Here is a 20,442-nt window from a genome sequence, read left to right on the forward strand (position 1 = left end):
CAATGATTGGCAGGCCATGTTCACAGGAAGGTCCCTAGCCAACATGCCTTCAGCGGCTTCGTATTTTCCTCTGACACTCTCCTCTTCACTACCCATGCCCACTCTCCTTGATTCTACATCATTAAGTTCCTATGTTCTCAGACTTACTCTCTGCTTCTAGTCACTGGTCACTGTGCGGAAAGTACATACTTCTGTTAAAGTGGCCAGCGCGTCTTCACTGTGGGCGTTTAGAGATAATGCTCCAATCTTCATGGTCTAGCCTTTCAGGGACTCATAACTAACTGATGGGGAGAAGTTTCAGACCTTCTAGAACCATTGTGGAATAGATCATAAAAGTTAAAAGTGACCTTAAAGATATTATATTATTCTATTTTTATAAACTATCAATACTGAGACCCAAAGAGGGTCGGTAATTTGTTTAAATCTGGAAGTTTCTAAGGGTTAGAAGTGAAACTTGGGACCTGGATCTAAGTTGAATAATCTTCCTTTGCCACCTGCTAAGGGAACAAAAGAGAGTGTTCAGCAGCCACACCGAGGTAAGAGTCTGTAGGTTGCCACCTTACCTATCTTCTTTCTCTGAAGGCCAACCTTCAATCTGGACTTGGCGTGGTATTTCCACTAATTTACTTTTCCAAATTAAGGAGCCAAATCTCATATACTAACTCCATGCTAACTAGTGAACAACAATAATCTACCTTCCTTGGGTTCGTAATATACTACACATGGGAGTGACTTAGGAACTGGATAGGCTCAAATTTAATGAGACTAAATTATAATTAGTAAGAAGGGTCTTATCCAATGTCACTTTGAAAATTGTTGACAAAATGAGAAATCATCTCATTTCCATTTTAATGCACTTAGTAAGGAGCCTGAATATGCCAAAGAATTAATGAAATTTGCAGATCTATTTTTAGTAAAGCATAGCTATACAGTTGGGATTCAAAAATAATAAATGACTTGAAAGAATCTACTTAAAGTTTTGAATAACTTATCTCAAATCATAGGTTAATACATTTCCAGGTAGAGAACCTTAAATATATTAATACAAAAAGTTATATCTGGGAAAAAAAGGAATAAAATAGAACTCATCTTTAATTGATTTACAATGTATTGTTGCAGAAAAGGATATACCATACAATTAGGAACTGGTGAGAGAAAAGTCCATGTTGGGAGCTAAGACTGAGTTTTCAGAAAAATGGAGAGAAAAAAAAGACGTCATTCAAAACAAGGGCAATAGAGTGATTGTACCATTTGGTGACTAATGTACCTGAAAGTCAATATGAACACAATGATCAAAGGCTTGGTTAGGTAAAGACTAAAGTAATAAATGATTAACAGTCATGGTAAACAGAAAAAGAAATGCACAATGAAATAAATAGAGACTCCTGAAAGAAATTTCTTTGCCAGTTACAATGGAAAAAAATGTAGAAGGCTCATACATGAAGACGATTCCAAAAATGAAATTTTTGGAATTTCCAGTTAAAAAGTTTCCGGTTAAAAAAAACATAACATGATGATAGTGATTTTTATATTTATTTTAAAAATGAGTTAATAGACCAGTAAGTGGCTACAAATTCAGCTATAAAAGTTGGTACACTTAAAATGAGCCCTTTCCATAGTTTTTATTTTGTCAAAGAACATAAGTAATCGGAAATGCTTAGCATTTGCTTTTTCTTATTCTCCATAGTATTTGAAGAATACTAATCCAATGAAATCTAACCTGAAATAAAATCTTTTGATAATACTTATGAGGAATTCATATTATATTCGTCCAATTTTAACATCTTCCTTGTGAATACTGCCCTCAGATCCTGGCAAGAGCAGCCCCCATTCTGGCACCATGTTGGAAAAGCCCAATTCTGGCTTTCCTCAGGCCGTGCCCCTCCACCAAGGCAGGTATCTGAGGTTCCAAGGGTTATTCTCACCTGTAGCTTATGCCTCCCTGTCTAGACCATACTCCAGGCACCTGAAACTCCAGAACTTTCTTCCTAGAGTTCCCCGAGGCCACTTTTAGACCTGTGCCAGCCTCTTATTTGGGTCTTTCTCTCCAGAAGTTGGAATGTGCTACCAATACCTGGCCCAAGAAGCCCAAGGAGAGGCTGGCTGCAGGGTGTATGTGGAGGACAGTAGGTAGGCAGAGCCTATGATTAAAGGCAAGGGTGTCAGCTAGTGCCTGAGGCTCCCAGGCAGGATGGAGTCCTGAAAGGACTGGGAACCCATGTCCCATTCTCTGAAAGCCACCATGTTTCTTGCAGAGCTCTGAGGAATCTAACACCTGTAATGTCAATCTGGTCTTCCAGATTAATAAAAGGACTCTTTGTTTTCAAGACTGGAAGATAGAACAGATTTAATGTAAACACTATTAGCATAATTTACATATTTGAAATATTTAAGCATGTGGTAAGAGGTCTTGCCTTTGGGTGGCAAATTTCTAGAGGCATGCTTGTTGCTTTCTCCTTCCAGGCTATTTGAGATATCTGGGAGCAAGACTATACCTTATTTCTCCAGTGTCTTTTATTATACCTGACAAGATGCTTCATACATACCTGGTTACTCAAACTGAATTGAAGGAAAATGCAGAGAGGCAAATATTTTCAGCAGTTGGACTTTTCATCAATCTCCCCAATTACTTGACTTTCTCACCACAGAGGGGAATATTCAGGAACTATACTCCAGACTTAGAACCTGGAGCCCTTATGAACAAGGTCACCACAGCTGCTCCCAATATTTTATGACCTTGCAGGCCGTGCTTTATATACTACCCAGGTCCCAGGAAACTTCGCTGAGCTGTGATTAGCATTTCAAGGATAAGGCAGTTTGAATTCCCTGTGGCCATTTTTGTCCCCTCTCAAGAAAATCAACAAAGGCTCCAGAACTTTTAATTTCAAATTTCTGGGCATCAAGTATTCAGGAAAAGTTTATTGCTTCTTTTATTGAAGTTTTAAAGGACTGTTGATAATATCCTTTCAATGCACAATTTTTACCATATGAAGGAAAGTGGACTTTTTCCCAATGTCTTCTGTATGACCCACTAAGTCCATTTGTTTGTCCTTCCTTCCTTCCAGCATAAACTACAATCATTTAAATTCAATCATTATTTTGAATAGAACCACACTGAATTCTCGTTCCCTTTCAGGGCACTCATTATATCGACTTCATATTCTTTTGCGTTAATTATACAATTCCAAAAAAAGTGTGGTTTTTTTGGTCTTGAATTCACCCTGAAAAACAATGATTTTTTTTTTCTATTTATGTCTATTTATGTATGTCACTATAATTCAGAAAATGGTCAACTTGGGGTAGGGTCATTAATGTGGTAATGATTATTAGCAAATTAAGGAACCAGGAACATATTTATATTTTTTGTTATTGTCAGTTACAATCCTATATCTATGAAACTAGAACTTTTTTGTTTTTTATGGTAGTTCTGATTGGCTGTCAGAGATGGTGTTTTTAAAATTTCTTTGCAGGTAGTTACATTCTTACAAGATTTACGTAAGCTAAGGAATCATTACTCTTGTTGACAGGCCGTCTCAACGATGTCCAATTCACAGATTTTCCTTGAATTCCTGTTTGCCAGCCATAGGTTTGGGCAAATTCTGTAAGCTCTCTGAGGCTCAGTTTCCACGTCTGCAAATGGAGTAGTTTTACCTATTTTACAGGGTTCCAATAGGCATTAGAGATATTAGTTAGAGTGCCTGGCGTGGCACGCTGTTGGTAAACAGTAAGCGTGGTTTCCTATACTTGCTGTCTCTCTTCTCCCCAGCAGTATGTTCTCCATTAGATGTTAATCTGAGTTTGATGTTAGCCCTAAAGTTGAAGAGTCAAGCCTCAGTTACCAAAAACCTATTTCTTGTCTCTGAATTGATTCCCTTGCCACTGATTTGACTATTTGATATTAGGGCTGATAAAGAAGTGGTTTTTCTCCAGGCATATTATTTATCATTTTTTTCTGCTTTTGTAAAAAAAAAAAAAAAAAAACAAAACCACCCACAAACATTTATTTCTTCTCTACAACAGATGGGAATAGCAATTAGAGGCAGTTATCGTCCTGACACTCCGTGGCAGGCAAGGCCTCACTGTGCGGCAGAACTGGGTGGAAGATGATCTGAATATCACAGAGTACACTTGTCCAAAACAGTCCCTCCTGTCAGACAAAGATTCACCAGGTATCTGCTCCAAAGTTAACCTGGCAGGACACAGAGAAAGAAACTCGAACCCGTGTATTTTCTCTTATAATCCATTTCCATAAATTATAACATTCCCACGCAACAACCTCTCCCCCCAGCAAAGCTCTAAAAAAAGCACCCGATGGTCACTTCCCCAATCAGTCTTAATGAGTAAAAGGGAATGTTAAGTTTCATGAGGGCCCCATGATATTTCCCTGAGTGAGAGTTTACTGATACCTGACTTTCTCAGTAACAACAAAAGTTTCTGTTTATGTAAATTCATCCGGGAAATGGCTTCTTGGAATGGATCCTATTACTCTGGTGAAAATTCCTCATCATTTTAACATGAAATTATGGGCACTGTCCCGGTCTAATCTTAATCTTAATCCTGAATTATTTTATTTTGCATTGAACACAAATTAAAACAAAATGAGAGCGTAATGTTGTTACTGGATTTTCAGGCATGACATTCTGGTAGTTTCACCTTATATTTGCTGCTGATGGAATAGAAGAGCAAGACTGATCATTTGTATCTTTCCATTTCAACAAAAGCTGTCCTCTGGAGGGAGGGGAATCTCTCCCCCTTTTTTTGAATCTCCCATTCATTCTGTATCCTTTTGCATACTTACTCTTTGTAGAAAATGGAACCACATCCTTTTCTTCTAGATAATCCTCATTTTCATGTCTTATGGACTGAGTGGCTAATTTGTCTGCCTTCATGTCCCTAACAAAGTAGTGCTAGGTCTTTCTGCAGTAACAAGGGAATACATTTAAATTGGATCATAATAAATAACATAACTTTGTGTCTCTGGCTTTATCAGGTTGGAAAGAATCACAATAATCTGAGCCCCAAACTGGACAGACCAAAACAAAGCTTAGCCTTTCTTCGAGTTTCTTACCATAGCTATTTCTGGGATGTTCCTCAAGAAATTAAAATTTAGGGGATCCCTGGGTGGCGCAGCGGTTTGGCGCCTGCCTTTGGCCCAGGGCACGATCCTGGAGACCCGGGATCGAATCCCACATCAGGCTCCCGGTGCATGGAGCCTGCTTCTCCCTCTGCCTGTGTCTCTGCCTCTCTCTCTCTCTCTCTGTGACTATCATAAATAAATAAAAATTAAAAAATAAAAAAAATAAAAAAAATAAAAAATTAAAATTTAGTCTTCTGATCCATCTTGTTGCTTCTTGCCCCCAGGTCTTGTGGGAAAGCCTTGGAATATGATTACTCAGCTTGGGATTCAGCCTTCCCAATCCTCATTTATCGCCCAGTGATAGACAACAGAAATATTTTTCCTGGACAAACTTCACCACTTACAGACAAGGATTTGCATCAGGGCAAACTTTCAGAACTCCTAATCAGATATCAGTGTAATTCCCAAAGAATGGGCTCTTCAGTCTTGAATAAGACCACATATGGGGCCTCAACATTATAATCCACGTTGGAATTCATACACTGGAATGAGGTGAGCATATGTTCCCACTTCCTTCTGCTGTCTGTGTACAGAGTCATAGCAAGAATGACATATACAACTCCTAAAAATAAAGAATAAATTTCAGAGACAGTAATAATTTTCCTAAAATCCACATTTAGGAAAGAAACCATTCTCAGAAAGAAACTTAGCATCGTGGAGTCAACCCCCTACCTGCTGACTTCTCAGGCATAAGTCATTGTAAGATGCTTGAACCTCTGTAGACCCATCCTCCCCTCTGAAAGAGAACTGGCACGGAATTCTGGCTGTCACTTCTACATATGGTGCCCAGTCGACAAAATATGTTTAAATGCACTGCTTGCCTCCCCGTGATAAAAGGCATTTTGGCACAAGACTCTATAGGAAATTGGGCACCAAATAGGCCTTTGAAATCCATGACCATCAAGAAACACAAATTCTCCTCTTTCTAAATGTAATGTGCTTGGCCATTCATTTGCCAAAAGATCGCGCATTACAAGACGAGGCAAACATATACTGTAACAGCTCAAATACATACTCTTAGTTTACATTCAGGGTTATTTAATTTTTTTTAACGGAATCAAGAAATTCTAGTAACGTGAGCAGGTTGGAGACTTTCTTCAGTTGAACTACCCTGTTGCTTGTTTGTTCTCCGTTATTAGATATCACTGTAAGATTACGGACAGAAAAGGATGGCATCGGAACAGTGAAATTTTCTAAGAGTTAGCGAGCATTCTAACCTTTTCAATATGTTGCACTTAGAAGGGGAGAGATCTAGTGCAGGCGTTGGCAAACTGGCGCACAGACCCAATGGGCCTGCTGCCTGTTTTTGTAAATAAAGTTTTAATGAAACATAGCTGTGCCTTTGATTTGCATGTCGTCTGGGGTTTTTCTCATCTTACAATAGCCGAGTTTCGTTGTTGCTACAGAGACTGTATGGATCACAATGCTTAAAATATGTAGCCCTTCACAGAGAAAGTTTACCAATCCCGGACCTAGTATAGTGCTTTTATAAACTTTCTATTAAAGGTAGAGACCCATAAACATGGGTTTGGAAAGATGCTATACTCCAAGATTAGGTCATCTTGCAAAACTCCTTCAGTGAGAGTCAGTATGAGGCTATGTAAAGATTTCAGGAACAACAGTACAGTGTGGTTTGTAAACGTGCTGATGGGAAGTCGTCTCATCTCGGCCTGTTGTGACACAGTCACCCCAAGGAAATGTTCTTGGTTTCAGTTATACTGGAGAGTGGAAGACATAAGGCGCACTGCCTGCTAATCACATTGCTTGGAAAAGAGGGGAACATTTTTTTAAAGACTATTTCTCTCTAATCATCTTTCCCTTTAAGTGGATGGTTTGAGAGACATTAAAATAGCTGAAGCAGCCTGGAGAATCTAGTTTAACAAACAAACCAACCCAGCATGCTCTAAGTTCAAAAGGTCTATTGCATATTCACTATCCATCTCTCTATACATATTTTATTTAACCTTCTGTAAATATTGTCATTGTGGAGTGCTTAGGACAGGCTAATGCGCCGGGCTGTTTTGTTAATGGAAACAGAGACAACAATGCAGAAGGCAATCACAGAAGGACGGGAAGAGGGGGAGGCAGATGGAGAAAGGAAGGGGCAGGCTGAAGGCAGAGCCCGGGGTGTGCGAGGGAGAGGTGAGGCCCGGACCCTGCGTGGAGCTGACTTCTTCATTAGCGCAACCTGGAGCCTTGCCAGAGCATTCCCCAACTTCAGGAGCTCATGGGTCTTCCTCCCCACGCCCCCTCCTCCTCTCCTTCTCCCGGGTCTCTGCAAACTACAAGGAAAAGACGTAATGGTATTTCTCCCACCGCAGATGCTCTGCATAATCGCAGGCTAACTTTCCTCGCAGGCATCTCCCCTGTTACTTAGTAAGAGCTGAAGCTTCCTCCGTGGTGTGTGCAGTCGGGGGCTGTAGAGCGCGGGTGACTGTCCCCCGCGTCCCCCCCGCCCCCCAGCAGCTCCGCCGGCCGCCCGGGCAGGGTTTCTGGGCTGCCGCATCCCTCGCCCCCTCGGGTCAAAGAGCAACGCTGCCACTTCTGAGCTGGGAACGCATTCTCCTCCTCTCCTGCCTCCGGGGTTCCTTCTCCTCCGGCCTCTCCCCTCCCCCTTTACTCCGGTCGCCCTTGTTGCTGCTGCGGCTGTGGCTGCGCGGCCCCCGCCAGGAGCGCCAGGAGCTGCCCGGCCGCCGGGTGCCCGCTGGCTGCGGGGCCGCGGTGCAGGTGTGCGCAGCCTCCTCCGCGTGGTCGCCACGGCAACCCGCCGCTCTAATCTGCTGAATATGAAAGGGAGACACAGAAAGAGAAAAGCCATCCACCCCCTTCTGCTGCATCCCGGAGTCCAAAAGAAGGATACCGGCTCCAGGCATTCCCGACCATCCCCAGCCATCGCCCGGGCAACAGCCACAGGGAGCGGGCGGCCGGGCGGGAGCCCCCCCCACCCCCACAGCCTCCTCCTCGCCTGGGCCTCCCGAGGCCCGGCCCGGCCCCAGCCCGCGCAGGCCTCCCGGCCCCGTACGCCAGCCTGCGGGGCGCCGACCCACGCGCGGCATAATTCCATCAGGTTCTTCCAGTGGCGTCCCAACAACACGCGTGTGCGTGTGCAAGTGTGCGGGTGTGTGCATGTGTGTATATGCGCGTGTGCATTTGTGCCTGGGTGTAGATTGTCTTCTCTAGGCACCTTTCAGATGAGCCGCGTTCGTGAGCTGGAAAGATGGAAATGGACGGGGCTGTCCCTTGCCACTTGCATTAATACATCTGTTCCCCGGGGGGTGACAGTGGGTCTGCAGGCCGGTGGCTGGCTAGCTCCACATCCAGCAGGGAAAGCTCTCATTCGTCTCACCACCGTCATGTTGATGCAGCTGGGTTTGACACCGCTTACCTCAGCAGTTGGTGGTGGTGGTGGTGGTGCTGCTGCTGGTGGTGGTAGTGGTGGTGGTGCGTTTTCTTTTTCTTCTTCTTCTTTTTTTATTTTTTTATTTTATTTTATTTTATTTTTTGGTTGAAAGACAGAAGGCTTCCTTGTGATCCCAGCCTTTTCCTATCAAATGACACTCAGCCATGGTTTGGGTGACTTATTTACTGGCAGTGGACCAGGAAAAACAAAAATGAACGTTCACAACTAATAAATCCTCTAGCTTAGATAGCTCCGGCAACAGTGGTAGGATTACATCAAAATGTGCCTCCTGATACCATAGGGCGCCCTGGCAGTGTGGAACCTAATAAGTCAAAGGGTAGGCAAAGGGGGTAAAACAAGACAGGACCAGAGATAGGTTTTACATGCAGCGCCTTAGACACACTCAAAAACTTTGAGCTCAAATCACATGATGGGGGATCCCTGGGTGGCGCAGTGGTTTAGCGCCTGCCTTTGGCCCAGGGCGCGATCCTGGAGACCCAGGATCGAATCCCACGTCGGGCTCCCGGTGCATGGAGCCTGCTTCTCCCTCTGCCTGTGTCTCTGCCTCTCTCTCTCACTGTCTGCCTATCATAAATAAAAAATAAAAAAAAAAATTACAAATCACATGATGGGCTTTCCTGGTGGAGGATTCTACATGAGAAAGCAGGAGGCAATGGATTTGAGTCATTGGGATAGGAGATGGCTAAGCCTGCCACCTTTTGCTTTTATCCTTGGAAATTAAGTCACACCCGTGTTCACCAGGATGTAGGAGGCAGGCCTACATGGACTAGACAGCAAAATCACAGCTTTCTCAGCTGCACTGAAAGAAACGATTTTTTTTATAGAGGACACAAGGTCAAGAATGTTTAGCAAACAAAATTGTATGTCATCCACTCCTAGATAATTCTCCAAGGACCTTCCTCCTCCCAGGCTCTTGTTGAAAGTGAGGGCATCTCTTTAAGGCTAGTGTGACAATGTTTTTATTTGTTTTGGAATTGATCTTCTGGACAGAAGCACATTTCTTTTTTCATTAGTATAAATCCAGAAAAAGCCAGCCACAAAACCACTGACTTTGGTTAGGATTTCCTCATTTTCTTCCCCTATGACCACCTCTAATTCCACAAATAACTATACTTTCTGTGATGATTAACTCTGTTAATTCAGCTTTTGTAAGCTAATGGTTACGCCTTTCCATGCAGAGTTCAATCTTTGGGTAGAAATGTGGATAAAAAGTGGGGAAAAATTTAAACATCACCCAGATGTTTAGTCTACATGGTGCTAAATACTTGACTATTTGGCAAGATAAAAGATAACGATGATTGATTTTGCTCTTCCTTTTTAATTTTGGTTTTGTTTTTCTGACCCTCAGATAAACAGTGAGGGAGGGCACTTACTTGGTGACAAATTAAGCCACACCTACTCAGCAGTTCTGCTTGGTATAATGCAGAAAAAAAAATACTGGTTTGTTTTTGTTTTGTTTTTGCATCCTGATACAACTGGAACATGCCTTTAGGAAGTAGGTAACATGATCTACTTGCTCTCCAAAGCACCTGACATAAAAGCATCTTATAAAATCCTTCAGAGTTCTGTGGAATTATTATCTTTGAAACTTGGTCTTTGGGATAAAACCAGTTAAAGGAAATATGCAAAGGTTGATTCTGATATCTTAGTGTGTTTAGAATTCTCACTGTCTACCAGTGAAGTCTTTGTTCAAATTCTTCTAGTAGTTCACAGGAAAGTAATTGAATCTCTCCATGATTGAATCCAGCTAAATTATTCTGTCATAGAGATATTATCTGTAGTCATTGTCTCCCGGGAGAATCAAGTATTGTCTGAATGCTATTTTGAAATCCTTAGGAAAAAAGGCATTATGTGATCAAATCAACTTCAAATTGTTTAGTTCCTTGAATCCTTATTTTGATTACTTCATCTCCACTATTATGCCAATATTTTGGAGGCACCCAAAATGTGCCAGACACTATGTAAGCTCTTGGGATTCAAAGAGCTTGGTTTGGAGGGGGAGATAGAGGCATAAAAATTATGGCTTTTATTGAGTGCTTACTATATGCCAGGTACTGCTTTAGACATTTTATACGTACTAATACATTTAAGTCTTAAAACAACTCTGTGAGGTAGGTAACATTATTTGTCCTGTCTTTAAGAAGGGAAATGGAGACACACAGAGGTCGAATTACATACCCCAAATCACGTGCCACCTTATTTTTAAAGCAGTGCTCAGAAAATATATGACTGCCTTGCATTTATAACCCACTGAGTTCAGTATCCTCAATATACAGTTAATAAGCTAAAGCCTGCCAGATGGAAAAAGGGACGGCAAACATATTAGTAGAGGGAATTTAGAACCCTCAAATGAAGTCCTGACATCATCCCAACCTCTTGGGGTTTCTAAGAACTCTCACTTAGGTGATGGATAAGATCTTGCAGTAAAAATGTTTTCAAGGGTGTCTCTATATAGTGCCTCTCATGCATATTTCAACTTTCAAGTTTCAGGAAAATTTGTTTTAGGTTGTTTCAAACTTAAATAAATTAATATATCTAAAGTGCTTAGGAGAGCACATTGTATAAATGAACTTAATTGGGAGGTTCTATGCTAATGAAAAAAAGTTTTTAAAAAACGTTGGAATGTGGGTAGCTCTATTTGGAATGTGGGTAGCTCTATAAAGAATGGAGAGCAAAAACCCAACCTGCATGAGAACCAGGAAACAGAAGATCTAATCCTGGTGGCCTCTGAGCCTTCCCTCAAGTCAGTAAGAGCCTCATTTACAATACATGAGAAGGAAGAGCTGGATGGTCCAAGGAACCATTAAATATCAAAGCAGGGCCGTGACACAATCAGATCTGTTTTACATAACAAGGTGATTTCTGTAATGATGCACAAGATGAGAGGATACATGAGACAGTTGTGGCAGACAGGCCAAATTAGATGCCAGTGCAAAAGGCAGGCTGGGTGGCAGTGGGATTGGAGATGGGCAAATTTGGACAGAATTTAGGAAACAGAATCTCCAGAACATTGTCCTTGATTGGATGATGAAATGTGGTCCTTGACAATGGGAGGAAATATAGGTCCTGCCAGTATGAGGAAAGGCAGTGAGTCCTTGATTTGGGGCATGGATGGCGAGTATATGACAATATTCTCATATCAGAGGAGGATATTTGGAAGGCAAGGTATTTAGTTAGTTTTAGGTATGTTGAGTTTAAAGTATTCAACACCAAATGGTGCAAACAATAGACAATTAAAGGCATGGTGTGGTTGCCAAAGAGATAGATTTTATTATTATTATTTTAAGATCTATCCACTTATTTGAGAGAGAGTGAGCATGAGCAGGGGAGGGGCAGAGGGAGAAGAAGAAAATATCCAAGCAGACCCCCTCAATGAGCACAGAGCCTGAGGTATGGCTCCATCCAATGACCCATGATCTCACAACCCATGAGATCATGACCTGAGCCAAAACTGAAAGTCAGAATCCCAACCGGCTGAGCCACCCAGACACCCCCCCAAAGAGAGAGATTTTAGAGTCTGGTATAGAAGGATTATTTTAAGAGGTGGAAGTATATGGGAACACTAAGGAAAAACCAAAGACAGAAAATATATGGAGTCAAGGACAAACCTTGGGAAACTCAGGGAAAATCCCATGGGGTCAATTTAAGTAAGATTTTAGACAATGAAATAAGCTGGGTCAGTTTTCTAAAAACAAATTCAAAAGGCTTTTCTTAACTTAGAAGTACCGTTCCTTCATAATTTCTTCCTGTAGCTTCCAATCCATCATCAAAGCTAATCTACATTTTGAAATCATCAACCAATTCGGGATAATGTTGGTCTTGAAACTTCACAAGCTTAGACATCTTGGCACTGTCAAGTTTTTGAAACATAACTCAGTACCTCAACCCTGAAGAGGTCACTAAGAACATTCTCCTGCCTGAAAGCTGTGGGTGCTATCAATCACTGATTAAAAATGCCATCTCTTGCAAAGGCTGGCTCAGCAGAGGGGCCAAGCACAGTCTTGATGAGGAGAGAAAATGAATCCTAATTACTACCTTTGTTCTCATAAAGTTGGTTTCAAGAAACACAGAAAGACTACCTTCTGTTTACTTACCTCTCCCAACTGTATTCTTACAGGAGGGTATCTAGGCATTCGATTTGTAGAATCACTATGGGTGCGGTATGCTTCTCTTACTGCGATTATCATTGAAAAGTGTATTCAGCCTCCCAAGGCCCAATATTTTAAAATAAAAAAAATTAAAATGAAGCCTCTGTGTGGTTTATTTATAATAGACCATACTGAAAAGAAAAAGTGCCAATTGGAATATGATCCCCAGTAAAACTGTAATGAAATGAGATGCCCTCCCAGAGTTTATTTTCTCTTTTATCACCACTAATAGAAGCAGCCATGGGTTCTGGTCATCACTCTGGAGCAGATTTTAAGTGACCTTGCTTAATTTTGTACTTATAAGGGAAGCAGGCTGTTGGCCTTGGGGGAAAAGATGGATGTGACCTTTTTGTTGAACATAATAAATAAGCCCTTCTTTCTGTTATATAACCTGCTGGGGAGAAAACAGGCAAATCTGAAGAAGGAGAGAGGCCCGATAAATTCTCAGTCTCATCTTCTTGAGAGAGAGTAGAAAACTGCCCTAAGAAATAGCCCCTTTGAGAATAAAACAAAATGGTGACTCAAGCCTGTCACAGTTGTATGCATGCGTGTTGCTGAGTACGACGCAGAGTGATCACACTTCCATGCTCTGCATACAACTTTCAAAGATAACTCTGAATCTTCACCATGAGACCAAAACATTCTACTTTGGAATTACTTTGTCTCCTTTGAAAGTTGCTGGATGGTAGAACTGGCAATTTTGGATCTGAGTAAGGTGCTGGATAGAAACTCTTCTTCAGTGAAAGTAATGCTAGAAATTGGGGCTAATCCAACACCAGATAAGAGGAATCAGGGCGTCTGGGTGGCTCAGTGGTTGAGCGTCTGCCTTTGGCTCAGGTTGTGATCCCAGCTGGGGTCCTGGGATGGAGTCCTACATTGGGCTCCCTGTAGGGAGCCTGCTTCTCCCTCTCCTATGTCTCTGCCTCTCTCTGTGTCTCTCATCAATAAACACATAAAAGCTAAAAGAAAGAAAGAAGAAAGAAAGAAAGAAAGAAAGAAAGAAAGAAAGAAAGAAAGAAAGAAAGAAAGAAAGAAAGAAAAAGAAAAAAAGAGTCAAGATCCTGCCCAAGAAACTTAAAGGAGCCACTGTGCTTCACACACTTGCCCATGCGGGCACTCCTTTTCAGCAAGCAGTTTTTCTCTATTGTACTGAGCTCACCAAAGGAGGATTGAACCAGTCTCCTGCTGCCTCCCACATCCTAGTCCCCCACATCCTCACATCCACCACCAACCTCCAGGAACATATAGAAGGAAAAAAGTGACGACTACAATGATTAATTATTATGCACCCTGTGGAACCTTACATTATATCCCATGACCCAACAGAAACATGTTATCCTTTCCCAGTAGGATAAAGAAGGCTAAGGCAATTACAGTTGGCACAACTTCTCCTCTACTTTCACGCGGACAAAACCCAGAATATGAGAGTTTAAGGTATTAGTGCCAAACAAGAGTCTAGAGAACATTTGGTCTAGTGTTTCTCAGGATGGTACATATCACCCTGGTGGTACAAAGGAAGATTTTACGTGGTACACGGATATGACTTTCAACAGCATGAAACCCCTAGTAAGAGAGTTAATATCTTTCAATTCGGTTTCAGCCTTTCTAATTAGCATTGAGTTTCTCCATATCGAATGGCAATGGAGAAGGTAAAACAAAATCTCTGGAATTGGATTTGACTTCTGACTCTGCAACTTATAAATTGACTCTGCGATCCAGTCTTGGCCAATGAAAAAGTAAGTGGAAGTCTTTTGGGGAATTCTTGGAGAGATTTTTCTACTCTGAAGTTTGTTCTTTCAGCCTTTCTATTATATTGCTTTTGTGGACTAAACAATAGAGGGCAGGGGGACTCTAGCTTCTCCTCTGCCATCTGTCTAGGTATAGGCCTACCCAGCACTGTTGCCATCTGCAGGTACTTCATACATATTTGCTGGATGAACAAATAAAAGAATCATATAAATAATTAACTAGTGATCCTTTTTTCATTGTAGTGGTGGCTTTCACGTGTACAGATCTGCCCCCAGGCTTAATGTTAAATCACATAGTCGACTCAGACATCTTTCCACTAAATTTTTTTCTTTTAATAGATTCGTTGAGGTATGATTGACATAATATAAACTGCAAATATTCAAAGCGTAGAATTTGATCAGCTTTGACATATGTGTACACCTGTGAAACCATCACCACAATCAAGATAATGAACACATCCATCATCCCAAAAGTTTACTTGTTCCCCTTTGTAATCTCTACCTCTTATCTCTCTAGCTCTCCTCCCTAAGAACCACTCATCTGCTTTCTGTCACCGCAGAAGCATCTACATTTCAGAGTTTTATAGAAATGGAACCAGAGACTATGTACTCTTTTTATCAGACTTATTTTACTCACAGTAATTATTGAAAGATTTGTCTGTGTTGTTGTGTGTATCAGTAGTTTATTCCTTTTTGTTACCGAGCAACATTCCGTTGTATAAAGATACCGTGATCTGTTTATCCATGTTTACCTTTCGAGTTTTGCCCAGTTCTAAGCTTCTATGAATATTCATGTACTTGTCTTTGTATGAATGTATGCTTTCTTTCTTTTCTTTTTTTTAAGATTTTATTTATTTATTTGAAAGTGAGAGAGCAAGAGAGAGAAAGCACGAGCGAGATGAGGGGCAGAGAGAGAAGCAGATGCTCCACTGAGTAGGGAGTCCAATGTGGGGCTCAATCTGGAGATTCTGGGATCAGACCTGAGCTGAAGGCAGACACTTAACTAACTGAGCCACCAAGGTGCCGCAGATGTATGCTTTTTTTTCTCTTGGGTGAATACTTAGTAGAGAAATGGCTGGATAATATGATGGGTGTGTGTTTAGCTTCATAGAAACTACCAAAATGTTAATCAATGATGGCTGTCCAATTTTCATTCCCACCAGCAGTGTTTGAGAGTTCTAGTTTCTCCATATCCTTGGTAGCACTTGATGTGGTCAAACATTTTAATTTAAGGTATTCTAGTAAGCATGTAACAGTATATCATTTTGGTTTTAACTTGCATTTCCATATTGACTGATGATGTTGAAATCTTCACATGTGCTTATTTACCACCTTCATATCCTCTCTGGAGATGTATCTCTTCTGATCTTTTGCCATCTCTTTTTTGGGCAGTTTGTGCTTTCATTACTGAATTTTTGAATTCTTTATATATTCTGCATACAAGTCCTTTATCAGATACATGCTTTCCAAATATGTTCTCCCAATCTGGGGTTTGTCTTTTTATTACTTTAATGTATTTTTTTGAAGAGAAGTTTTTAAATTTGATGAAGCCCAGCTTATCATGTGTTTCTTTCACAGATAATAACTTCGGTATCGTATCTAAGAAATCTTTGCCAAATCTGTGGTCACAAAGAATTCCTTCTATGTTTTCTGCTAGAAGTTTTATAGTTTTAGGTTTAAAATGTAAGTGAGTGATTCATGTGATTAAGTTTTTATATGGTGTGAGATATGAATCAAAGTCCCTTTTTTTGGCTTATGGATATCCAACTGTTACAGTATTATTTATTGGAAAGACTATGGACTATAGTTTCCTCACTGCATAGCATTTGCATCTTTGTAAACAAACAAAAAACAGTTGTCCATATATATGAATATATATGAGGCTTTAGCTTTGGACTCTATTCTACTTGTCAATCTGAATGTAAATATTGTATTGTCTTTATTACTATAGCTTCAATAAATCTTGACATTATGTAGTATAAGTCCTCTCACTTTGTTCTTTTTTTATAAAAGTTGTTTTGTCTATGTTAGGACTTTCACATTTCTAAATGAATGCAGAATCAGCTTGCTGATTTATTTTTAAAAATTAAATAAAAAGAGACAGCTGTGGTTTTGCTTGGGATTGTGTAGGATCTATAGATCAATTTGAAAATACGAAGAAATTGATGACTTGTCCAGGGTCATCAGTAAAGTGGCTATAATTGTAGTCCTTCCCTTGTATGGTTTTAATGGGGATTATATGAGTAAGTTTATCTAGAGCACTTAGAACAATGTGTGGCAAATGGTAAGTGCTCAATAAAAAATCCTATTACTCTCCTTCTTTAAGACTTCAAAGGCAAACTCCATTGTTTAAAGAACAAAATACCAAAGCCTTAACATTTCATCTAACATGCATTATCACCTGGATAATGTTTTCTTTTCCAGACTCACTTAGCATTACTCCATCAGTTGAACACTGCCTCCTGTCCATACCAAAATACTATCTATTTCCCAAACATGCCTTGCTATTTTTGTCATTGTTCCTTTTTTTTTTTACATATTGTCTCCACTTTCTAGAAACAGTGCTTTTTCTCCTTGCTCCTTCCAGACCCACATCAAATACTGTTTACCATATGCAATTGTTGTAAGACATAGCAGTCAGAGTTTACTGTTTCTCTGAGCTACAGTAGCATATACATTGCATTATAATTATATATTTACATACCTGTCACCCTGCTGCATACATTTCCCAGGAGAGAGTGTGAATATTTTCAGAGTAGAACTAAGTAGTGTTATTTATTTTCACAGTCTTTGTGACTAATACAGGCTAGTACACACTGTGGACTGAAGAATATATACTGAATATATAAAATTTTTTTCTATATATGGTACAATTAAAAATTTCTTTCATAAGCATTCATACTTGCTCTCTGCATTGGCATTGACATTTTTAAAAAATAAAAGCAATAACATTTCTATTTTAGTAATATGCATGATTTTGGTTTTTGTTTTTGCCATTAAAGTTTGAGCTTGAGAAGTTGTGCTCTGAGACAATAAAAAGTCCTAATTTTTTCCCAGGAGAAAAATAAAAATGAGTCAGAGCTATAAAAGTGCCTGGCACAAAAAGCTAAAAGGGAATCCCTCGCTTTTGCTCTCCTGGCTCCAGCAAACCTGGGGGGTATAGACAGGAGGCAGTTCAGCAATAGCCCAGCCTAGGGCATGGCCAAAGAAGCGCTTAACAAGAGAATGAGTTCCTTGTTATAACAACTCTAAGGGATATGAGTGAAACTGAAAGGAGGCACTCAAATAATTCCCTGTGCAACCTCAAAGGGCCACCACAACTCCCTTGTGTTTAAGAAGACCCCCACATCCAGGAAAAAAGATTCCAGCCTGTGGAAACAACCCCCAGCCAAAGGCCTGGGCCTCCCCCTGGGAGGGCCCAGCAGGAAATGCCTCTTTGCCTTGCAGGGGAGTTCAGCACTTCAAGTTACCAGAGATATGTGTTTGTGGTTTGCATAAAGGTGGAGAAATTCTACTTTGGACCCACACCTTAAATAATTAGCTTCCCCAGTGGTAAATTTTGCAATTAGACCAATATGTTTACAGTCAAGTATATGGCATATATATTTGACAAGAGAAATTTTCCATAATTCAGGTATAGAAAAATTATCCTTAATCCAGATGTGGGAGAAAATAAATTAAGAACATAAAATATTTTAGGTCTAGTCCCATGATAGGCCAAACCCAATATTATGGTGAGCCAGGGCCCCTCTTTGGAGCAAAGTACTTTCCTGCATGAAGTAAATAACTTCTTCCTAAGCATGAAATGTTACTCTCCAGAGGGTATTTTAGTTGCCTGGGGTTTCTGTACGATTGAGATTGTTTAGTAAATTTGAGCTGAGTTCTGTTTCTCTTTCCATCTCTCAGGCTCTAGTCTAATATTTAGCTAATGCTGTTTTTTTTGTTTGTTTGTTTTTTGTTTTTTTAACACATCCTGTTCGATTTGATTCTTCACAAATGAGACAAATTATCTCAGTGAAACAAACAGGTAAACAGAGGTAATTTTTTAAAAGATAGTAAAAAGTTGGGGTGAAAATATCCAAACTTTTAAGGAGATATCATAAATAGGAATCACTGAAAGTGTTTTAACACTTAGGACGTTTGTATTTATTTCCACCTGCTGTGTCTTACTGGAAGACGGACTAAGGGAATAGCTTAGGGTAAAAAAAAAAAGCTGTATTAGAAACTTCCTACTGAAGAGAACATTCATCAACCTCCAAAGAAAGCATTATCCACTATTTGCTTATGCTATTTTGCTAAGGGATATACACTGTAAGTTAAGAGTTTGTAACCAGAATCTGAATATTTATATGATAAATAAATAATGAAATTAATGATTTATGTCAAATTGAAATACACATTTTTATAGATTTAGTGTGTGAATTCACTGGAAGGAAACTAGAGTTAAGCATATAGATGTTTTATCCCCAAATATAAATAGCATGGTAAACATAAGAAAATAGCATTCTTTTTTCCCCAATAAAAATTATTTAAACTGACTTGTTTTCATATTTGTAATAGTTTTCAGAAAGCATAGATTCAAATTTGAAAAATCATCAAATGTGAAGCTTACCCAAGACACATTAATCACATTCATTCATTTAAGTACTTTTTAATTTTTCTGTCTCCTCCATTTGTCAGGTATTGGGAAATGTGTCTGTCAAACTCTTGAACTAGGATTGTAGATTTATCAACCACTCTATAATTTTGTTGTCAATTTTGCTTTGTATATTTGGAGCTTACATTATCAGGTGCATACAAGTTCAGAATTATTACATTTTCTTAATGAAGTAATGACAGCTGACTCTAACAAAGTAATTACTATGTGACACACATAATCTAAGGATGTCACATATATGAACTTTTTTTGAGTCCTTACAATAACTCTAAGAGGGAGATATTATTATCTCCATTTTATAGCTGAGTAAAGAGATTAAGTTAGAAGAGCTTAAGTAATTTCCCCAAGTTCACACATCAGTATGTGGCAATGTCAGGATTGCAACTAGATACATAGCTCCTAAAAATAAGCCTTTAACCAATATAATGCACTTTCTGTCATCTGTTATTATCTAGTAGCCTTCTTTATTACTAAGAATGACTTTGGATAATTTATGCTGTTTGATATTATTACAGCCATGTAAAAAAAAAATTCTATAATTTGGCAGCCTAAGGATTAGTAAGGCAATTACATAGATGTCCAGAAACAAATACCTTTTACCTTTCTGTTCCACAGTGTCCAACTTCAAGAAAATTTATGGTCTAGAAAAGCTGCCGAAACTCCAGCCAACACAAATCTATTCCATCTCAGAAGGAAGTAAGGCAGAGGGTAAAAAAAAATGCTTATCTATCTAAAACTGTGCTCTCTAATACAGTAACTATCAGCTACATGAGGCTATTGAACAGTTGAAATATAGCTAGTCTGAGCTGAAATGTGCTGAAAGTGTAAAATACACACCAGAATTTGAAGATTTCATATAAAAAGTAGTTTGTAAATTATCTCAATAATTTTGTTTTGTTGATTTTTGTGTTGAAATGATGCCATTTTGGATATATTGGGTTAGATAAAGTATATTGCTAAAGTTAACCTCACCTGTTTCTCCTTACTTTTTAAAAATTATTTATTTATTTAATTTATTTATTTTAGAGAGAGAGAGAAAGAGAGTGAGCATGAACAGGGGGAAGGGCAGAGGTAGAGAGAGAATCCCAAGCAGAATCGCAAGCAGCATGGAGCCAGACACAGGGCTCAATCCCACAACCCTGAGATCACAGGCCAAAATCAGAAGCCTACAGCTCAACCCACTAAGCCACCCAGGTGCTCCTCTTCTTACTTTTTTAATATAGCTACTTGAAAGATTTAAATTACATATGTGAGTCTCATTTGTGTCTTGCTTTATACTTCTGTTGAAAGTTATGATTTAAAGAGCTTCCTTGGAATTCCAACCCAACAAT

General features: G+C 39.7%; 1 long non-coding RNA gene across 3 annotated transcripts; it reads left to right on the forward strand.

The window, feature by feature from the left end:
* Positions 1-213: 213 nt before the first annotated feature.
* LOC112650430 (uncharacterized) lies at positions 214-19,972 on the forward strand. Of its 3 annotated transcripts, XR_004803596.2 has the most exons (5): positions 214-536; positions 4,021-4,169; positions 5,362-5,629; positions 14,307-14,442; positions 14,972-16,350. It is a non-coding gene; the product is annotated as an uncharacterized LOC112650430 (long non-coding RNA). The 3 variants fall into 3 exon arrangements; XR_004803595.2 differs by lacking the exons at positions 4,021-4,169; positions 14,972-16,350 and adding an exon at positions 19,727-19,972; XR_004803594.2 differs by lacking the exon at positions 4,021-4,169.
* Positions 19,973-20,442: the final 470 nt, after the last annotated feature.

Source organism: Canis lupus, chromosome 11 (assembly GCF_003254725.2).
Source record: "Canis lupus dingo isolate Sandy chromosome 11, ASM325472v2, whole genome shotgun sequence".
Lineage (NCBI taxonomy): Eukaryota > Metazoa > Chordata > Mammalia > Carnivora > Canidae > Canis > Canis lupus.